This window comes from Paramormyrops kingsleyae, chromosome 25 (genome assembly GCF_048594095.1).
Source record: "Paramormyrops kingsleyae isolate MSU_618 chromosome 25, PKINGS_0.4, whole genome shotgun sequence".
Taxonomy (NCBI): Eukaryota; Metazoa; Chordata; class Actinopteri; order Osteoglossiformes; family Mormyridae; genus Paramormyrops; species Paramormyrops kingsleyae.
The window spans coordinates 15,399,846-15,408,682 of record NC_132821.1 but is presented as its reverse complement, the minus strand read 5'-3'; the positions used below and the strand labels follow the sequence as shown (position 1 = coordinate 15,408,682).

At 40.7% G+C, this 8,837-nt stretch overlaps 1 long non-coding RNA gene across 1 annotated transcript; it reads right to left on the bottom strand.

Annotated features, from left to right (window-relative positions):
- Positions 1-1,652: 1,652 nt before the first annotated feature.
- LOC140582669 (uncharacterized) lies at positions 1,653-3,645 on the bottom strand. The gene is made up of 5 exons (XR_011985478.1): positions 3,224-3,645; positions 2,934-3,063; positions 2,613-2,771; positions 2,403-2,498; positions 1,653-2,292 (listed from the first exon to the last, which is right to left on the bottom strand). It is a non-coding gene; the product is annotated as an uncharacterized lncRNA (long non-coding RNA).
- Positions 3,646-8,837: the final 5,192 nt, after the last annotated feature.

Sequence of the window (8,837 nt, the reverse complement as noted above, 5' to 3'; positions counted from 1 at the left end):
TGCAATGTCCCATGATAGTCATTTGCATTCCCTTGTGATATTTAAAAACTTAATAAATAACATATTACTGTAACTACTGCAATGTCCAGCCGAAGTAGGTCATTCTGGTAGTAGATCAATGAGGACACTGCGCTTATGTATAATTTATAAAGATAACTTCACCTGCCTGTACAATATGGCCACCAGCCACACTGAACCTCCAGCATTTCCATGCTCATTTCAATCAATCAGCTAAATCTGTGGCATTCTTCATCAAATCCTCATCAAATTTGACTGGTTTATGTAGCAGTGGACCCCAGACAGACCCTCCAAATTTGGTGCCGATCGGTCAAATGGGGGTGCTACAGCTACTGTTTATATATGTCTAAGACCCACCTTAGCAAATTCAGCTGAAATGTACTTCTTTCTCATAAATCCTTCAAAGAATTGTTACCTTTCCCTACACCTTAGTCCATATTTTTAAGTTCCTTTCATTTTTCAACAATTTGCCTTATACAACATTATCAGACTTCATTTACAAATGAGAAGGTCAGAAAGCATTTAATATCATTTCTAAAATGGAGCGCTGACTCCACCTGCTGGCCACAACATTTCCATTCCCATTTCATTCAAACAGCTAAATCTCAGGCATGCTTCATCCGATCCTTACAAAATTTGATTCACTTCTGTATGACTGGACTACAGACAGATCTTCCAAGTTTGGTGGCGATCAGTCAATCTGGAGCGGTACAGCCACTGTCCTAGTGTGTCTAATACCTACCTTGGCTAATTCAGCTGAAATATCCTTCATAATACTTTCAAGGAATTAACTTTCCCTTCACCTCAGTCCGTATTTTTAAGCTCCTTTCATTTTTATGCTATTTGAGTTATAGAAAATTATCAGATTTTATTTATAAGCCAGGCAGTATATATTGCAGATTTTTCGCTTTTTTGTATTAAATTGGCCAGTAGGTGGAGATGGTGCTATATTTATATTGCACTTTTTTTGATTTTTTTTTTATAGATTCGCCAGCAGGTGTAGTTTGTCCTCTATTTCATTAATGCCATTCAATTCTTTTAGGGCTTCTTATGTCTAGAAGAATACTTCACAAATGGAGTAAGCCACTGTTGTTTTGAATATACAAGATGGCATGTGTTCACTGAGGTAGTATAAAGTAAGCTTAACTTGTATGATCAAGACTTAAAATATTAGGTATGCAGGTGCCTATTTCTACCGACTACTTAGACCATCTGACACAAACCATACATTGTCTTGGGCTGAGGCACTTCACCAAAGGGTTCTATATTCTATCCTATATTGGTGTACTAAGGCTGCTTCTGCTAATGGCAGTAGTCAAACTGCCACACCAGGGACTGCATGCATACAGCAGGCTAATATTATACATTATGGCCATTTACTATATAATGTCATTATAGTGTAGTATGTTTTTCCTTAAATGTTGCTCAGGACATTGTAATACTTTTTGTATGTATATTTCCTTTACTGCCTGTTTCACCTACCGTAATTGAAATTTATTCTGACATTTACATGTGTATTTAACATGCTTAAGAATGATGACTGTATTAATGATTATAATATTTATTATTACTCATTAGAGACATAATGTAAAACATATTATACACATTGTAAAATTGCAATTAAATACATCTGTCTTAGCCAAACATTTAGGTTTGTGTCATTGTTTGCAGAGGCTGAAAAAGTACATAGAGGCCACAATTGTTGAGCCAGCACAATTGACATAATATTTCGCATATGATGTGCATACCATTGTTACATAAACAGTGTATAAAGACCACAAAGTGTGATAGTAGCACTCATATATATATATACTACAGAACTCCCAACATGGCAATATTCTTTTGAATATACAAGTCAACACAGGCATCACAAACAAAGCTGGACCATTATTTTGACATCAATTTAACCATGGTATCATGACTATGAATTACATAACATATTATGTAGTACAGAACTGTTACAACACATCATTAATGTTTTGTTATTGCAGAGTAAAAGTGGAAATAACTCAAGAAATACTAAAAAAAAAAATGTGAGTCATCACAGCAATAAACATCCACAAGCAACAGCACATTTTACTCAAAGTACCTTTGCTGTCAGACTATATTGTGTAGAGATGATTTCTGGTGCATTTCACTTCAGGTATCTGTGTGTAGTTCATACTGTCTGTGTGCAGTCTCTGAGTTCTTTAGAGAACGCTTTGCTTGTCGACAAAATGGGCGCAGGGAAACTTGATGTGGTGAGTATGGTGTCACTGATATGAAGATAAGGCACTGGAAAAGAGAGTAAAAACAGAACGCTGCATGTCAGCCAATCAGACACTTGCAGTTGTAAAGTAAAACTACTTCACAGAAAAAATAATGTTTCAAAGAGGTAAACTCACCAGGCCAGCCCATCTCATTGTTCCAATGTACCAGGCAGTATGTGTTAATGAAACTTGATGTGTTGGGCATGGGGTCAGTGTCATCAACAGCAGGCGCTGGAAAAGATTAAAAGATAAAGCATAAACTGCCATGTAAGTTAGACAAACACTGACAGAGTAAAACTAAAACTACACCAAAGAGGAAGAAATCTCTGAAAAAGGCAAACTCACAAGGTCAGTGCCTGCTCTGGTCATGTAGCATTCAGTGTGATGCGTCACACTCCCAATATACAGCTGTATGATGAAGGATGCAGTATAGCAGAGCTTGGACAGACAGATGTGCCTTAGGTTGATCATCAGGGAAGCACATGACAATTGTGCTTTAGTGACCTGAGGTTATACATAGGAGAAGGCAGGTTAAAATCTGCAATATGACAATGTAGTAGGGATTTCTGACAATGCTTAGTTACCCAATTTATAAGCTCATACACTGCAAACTGGTATGTTTTAACTAACATGCTCATGTTAAGTGAGAAACTGTCACTCACGCACCTTTGCTTTGCCCAACCAGTCATGGCACATCCATTGTGTTTAGATAAATGTCTCACACTCACTGCCCAGCTTTCCCACTTAGATCTTAGGTCATCCACTTGTATGACTGTTTAGTGTTACTTCATTTTAGCTGTTTGAAGAAACACACAAAACATACACATTACTCCAAAAATTGCATCATATACATTATACCATAATACAGTCAATGTACATATGTCAAACATTTCCTTTTACAGTGTCAAAGTACACTGTACAACAGTATACAGACAGATGTCAGTATATGGTTTTACCTTAGCCCATAGATGTCTGTGCCTCTTCGCCCTCTCACCATTCTTTTTGATCAAAGGCTTGCTCTGTGAAATTCTGTGTCTTTTTAGCATGTTTTGCAGTACAAGACATTAGTTTGGTACTGTCTACATCTGATGGTACTTCTTCATTTCCTTACATTTAATTCATTGTAATTATATATTCCATGTTATATAAACAACTACACATTTACATTTTCCAAGTGTGTGGTGCTGTGTAAAGAGGTTCAGTGCACTGTACTGTCCCACAACACAAAATTTCTATATAGGCAACAATGCACTTCATGAATAGTCAATTATATGACAGGACATATAAAATTGTTTATGTTTTGTGGAAAATTCATACTATCAACAAGTTTGGCATACTGCTGTTGTGAGGCACTTAACAGAAAACATTACCTCCCTTTTCCAAGCCTATATCACGTCCTCTGTGCTAATCTTCCCCTAGCCCCCACACCCACCCCCAGTGCCTGGTGCCCCATCCTCCCCTGCTTCCCAGCGAGCCCCAGCTCTAGGCCCCCTGTCCCAGAAGCTGAAGCCCAAAACCCCTCCCCTAAGATTAGCCTATGCTTATGCTTGGTAGCTAACATGTTATATACAAAACAACACATTTACATTTTTGAAAGGTGTGGTGCTTTGTAAAGAGGTTCAGTGCACTGTACTGGCCCACAACACAGAATTTCTATGTTCGCAACAATACTTTTTATGAATAGTCAATTATATTACAGGATATCTAAAATTTCTTTTTTTTTAATTTATAGCATTTCAAAATTTTGGGATACTGCTGTTGTGAGGTACTTGACAGAGCACATTACCTCCCTTTTCAAAGCCCACATTGCTTGCTCTGCCCTAATCTTCCCCTAGCCCCCACACCAGCCCCCAGTGCCAGGTGCCCCATCCTAGCCCCCTTATGCCTAGCCCTAGTGACTGTCCCGTAACCTTAGTCCTATGCCTAGTGGTAACCCAATCAGCCCACCTCAGACTACTCTCCAGCAACAGGCCGCCATGTCCAGCCTTAGTCCCCCCTGCCTCAGCCCTAGTGCCAGCTCTCTGAAGCCCAGCTGCAGCCCCCTAAAGCATGGTGCCAGCTGCAGGCCCAGCAGCAGCCACCTCAAGGTCGACCCCAACCCCCAAAGCCCAACATCAGCCTCAGGCTAAATGGCAAGCCCTGAAACACCAGCTCCACTGCTAACCTATGAGGCCCAGTTGCAGCCTTCTGAAGGCCAGCCCCAGTCCTATCCCCCCACAGCCTACTGGCAACCCCAGTGGTAGCTACTGATGGCCAGCCCCAGGCCTAACCCCTAAAGCTTGGCACCAGGCCAAGCCTCCCTGCCAATCCCCCCTAAGGACAGCCACAGCCCCAGCCGCAGTGCCAGCCTCCCAAGGCTGATGCACCCCAGAAAACAATCACTGCAGCACAAAATTTATGTTTCTTACTGATCTTTCATACAGTTTCTTACAGATAATGTAGCACCACACATTCATGATGGCTGAAATACGTCGGCATTGCTGAAACAAAAATTCTGTTAGTCAAAATGTCTTTCACATACACATGATCAATCAAACTGCTTTTCCCAGTGGTTGCTTCTTTCACAAGTTGAGCATACCTATGTTCTTCCATAAAATTAGCAATTGTACTTACTGCCAAATGATTTACTGCATGACACATTTTTTTTTGTTTTTTTATAGTTTCCTATAGATAATGTAGCACTACACATTCATGATGGCTGAAATACGTTGGCATTACTGAAACAGAGATGCTGTTAGTCACAATGTCTTTCACATACACATGATCAATCAAAGTGCCTTTCCCAGTTGTTGCTTCTTTGACAAGTTGAGTATACCCATGTTCTTCCATAAAATTAGCAATTGTACTTACTTGCAAAAGATTTTCATTGAAGTCACCCATGATGATTTTCCCACCTTCCACGCTGTCCAACCAAGTGATCAACTGCATCAGGTTCTTCTGAAAGATTGTCAGATTATATGAGGGTGGTCTGTATAGTACCAAGACTGTTGTTCTTAGTAGGCCCACACTGAACTGCACAAACTCAATGTTGACACACTGCACATCAGTCACAGTACAGTTGGTATGTTCTTTACAATACAAACCCACACCACCATGTTGTTGCTTTTTCAGTTCAGCAAAGATAGCATCACTACCATCATATGCCTGATGTCTGGGCTTCCCATGGTATGAAAATCCAGGCAGCTTTACATCTTCTGTGTCTTCCTCCGAATTTAACCATGTCTCTGTCAAGCAGATGATATCAGCTTCCATATACCTTCTGTCTTTCTTTATGTCATCCAGGTGACATGTAAGTCCTTCAACATTATGCAGGAGAATTTTGCATGATGATGGCACTTCCATGACAGGCTCAATAAACACAGGCATGCTTTGCATTGCAGTCTCAATGTCTTGTTTTGCATATATAGCAGTCTCCTTAAAGTCTTCGATTATGAGGCCTTCCAAAGAAGTCACACGGCTTAATGCGACATACGCTTGTCCAGCTGTAAATATCTTCTTTAGTGATACAACAGCCTTATCCACTGTCAGACCTTGTACCTTGTGTACTGTACAAGCCCAAGCTAATTTCAATGGAAACTGCCGTCGTGTTCCACCACTGTTTGTCACTCTCTCCTCCTCTGGTTTAATTCGTGTAGCTTTGTCCAACCCTACTTTGAGGCATGGCTTCTTTCCCCTGAGTGACTTTCCAGCTGCTTCATTGTCAAATGTGATGTATATCTCTGATGGAAAATCCTCATCAGTATCAAAGCGGATGTCACTGACTGTACCAAATGCACCATTTACCAGGCCGTCTGAAACATCGATGTTTTTCAGCAGCATTACTCGTGCATTGACACCTACATGTAGTGATTCTAGGAGACATGTCTTCTGAACATTGGCATGATGTCCATGTTTCCTTTCCAGTCTGCCAGTTGCAGCAACCCTTTCAAAATCCTGAGCATGAATGATGACATGGTCTGAGCAGATCTTCTGCAGCATATGGTAGTTATGCTGATCAACTTCATCATTGGTTGCATAAATATGAAGAGCAGTACTGTCTTGTCCTTCGCCTGTCACACATTGTTTCAGCATAGCGATGTCTTCCGCCAGCATTGCATCACCCCTTTTGCGTTTTCTTAGTCGATTCAGCAACTGTGCAAACTCCATATCTTTCTGTCTCATAATTTCAGTGAGCTCCACCATAGCAAAATGATTCTGCCATAGATTCACACCTTTACCCTCAGTATACAAAGCTTTCCCTTTCACAGGACAAAGTTGGTAGAAATCTCCAACAGCAATGATTGAAACATTTCCAAAAGCAGAATAATCTCCAATTTGTTTGATTTGTCTTAATCTGCCATGAATATACGCAAGCAGCTTGTGATCAACCATTGAAATTTCATCGATAATCAATATCTGCAGGTTTCCCAGTTCAGCTCTCAATGAATTTAGTTTTTCATCTCCAAGTGGTTCATATGGCAACTTTACATCTGTTGCAATATGGAAACAAGTGTGTATCGTTGCAGCTTTTATGTTGTAAGCACTAACTCCAGTTGGAGCAGTCAGTAACACATGTGTCTCATCTGGATTATGTGACAACTGACGCAAGATACGAGCTGCCTCATAATGTATTGCTTTGATCAAGACTGACTTGCCCACACCTCCAGGTCCAGATATGAATACATGAAATGGTTCTGGGTTTTCACCACGTGCCTTCTGTAAACACCAGTTTCGTATTTTGTAAAAGATGCCAGATTGCTTGTTATTCAGTGAGCGAAGCAAAGCCAACGCTTCCTGCTTGGACATACCACAAGGATTGTCATGCAACATATAGTGACTCAGTCTTGGTAACAAATCTGGTATCTCATCACATTGTTCTCTCATTTCTGGTGTAATGTTGGATTTGCTGGCAAGACACTCTAACCGTTCACGTTCAGTCTCTGGACAAATCTCTGCCCAAGCATCTTCCATTGCACCATGCAGCTGTAGGTCTTCCTGAGCTTTGTCTATTGCACTTGATTCTTTTTCAAAACTTGACATGTTTGACTGCACAACCAGTTTCACTGAATGCAATTCATCAAGAAACTTGACACAACCAGTCTCATAGAATTCCTGGTAACTGCCAAAAGTAGAAGGTTTTAACTGTGCATCGAAATAATGTGGCAGAAAAAGTTGCAAAATGCTGTGGTAATATTTTTCTGGGTCCTTTGTGGGTGAAAAGCGAGCATACCGAACAACAGCTGCATCTGTGCGTGTCCTTTTCTTCACAAATCCTAATTTTCTGTCCAACTGCACACTTCCAGGGCATGAGCTCTGAGACTTACATAGTATTCTGTACTCAGATGCAAATCTCGCCAGGCACATTCCTGCAAACACTTCTGTTTCTGGTCTGGCTTTATATCTATCAGTGATACTGTTCATCCAAATTCCTTGTTCATCCTCATTCTCACACTCAGCTTTCTTCCGTATGACGTTCAATGGAAGGCTCATTTTCACCACATTTTCTCCAGTTGGGATAAACTGCACCTTCCGTGATCCCTCTTTCAACCTCATGTTAGTCAGACGATAAACACTTTCTTGAGCTGAAACTTCACGATTGTGCAGGAAAACACTGCCAAGTTGCCGAAGAGCTTCTTTTGCATCAAGGTTACCTTGCTGGGTGGCCTCTTTCTGAGCATTTGCCAGTAGCAGTCCCATCTCTCTCTCAGCTTTGGAAATGTAGGAAATGATGTACACAATACATGAATATGCATCAACCACAAACTGAATGTCCATGTTTGCATTCCAACAGCGTAAAAGGTGTCTGTTATATTGGTTCACCCACACTTCACATGGTCTCCTCTTAAGAACAATGGTAGTTTTTTTTGTGATTCTTGAGTACGCAGCTTCAAATATTTCCTGACTGATACCAATTGTACTAAATAAGGAATCAACAGAGTCATAGTTGGCCTCAGGGTTTAGTACAGCATCCTTCACTTTTTTCATGATAGCGTCTGCTACTTCTTTTTTCAGGGGCTGTCCGTCTGTCTCACCATCTCCAACTTTGCATGATGACAGAAATGTTCTGTTGCTTGGAGGACGTGGGAAATTGAATCTACAAGTTTTCCCTTTTTTCTTGCATGTTTTTGAGTGCCTCTTACTATGTTGCTGTACACTACATACAATTTCATGCATTTCATCGTTACCCTCTGGCATTTCACATGTCACATAGTGATCAATGAAAGCTGATACTTCATCTTCATCATCTTTGCCAACCTTAGGTGCGTCTTCCACCCAAAACAAACAGTGAGTGTGAGGTGATCCCCGTTGCTGAAATTCTATTCTGTAGAAATAATCAACTATTTTGCCAATGGGTTGTGCTTCTGACATGATGACATCTTTCAGGAAGCAGTGGAATCGATAGTCAAACATTCTGGCAGCTGTCACAGGATTGTTTTTCAACAGTGCACACCTTTCTGACCAGTCGAGCTCAGCACTTGATGCATCTATGCCATCTTGTTTGAAGATTGCTGTCATCAGTTCTGTCCAGCGTAAATCAGCAGAAGAAAAGGAGCAAAACCATGTGGGAATACCAAGCTGTCTTACCATTGC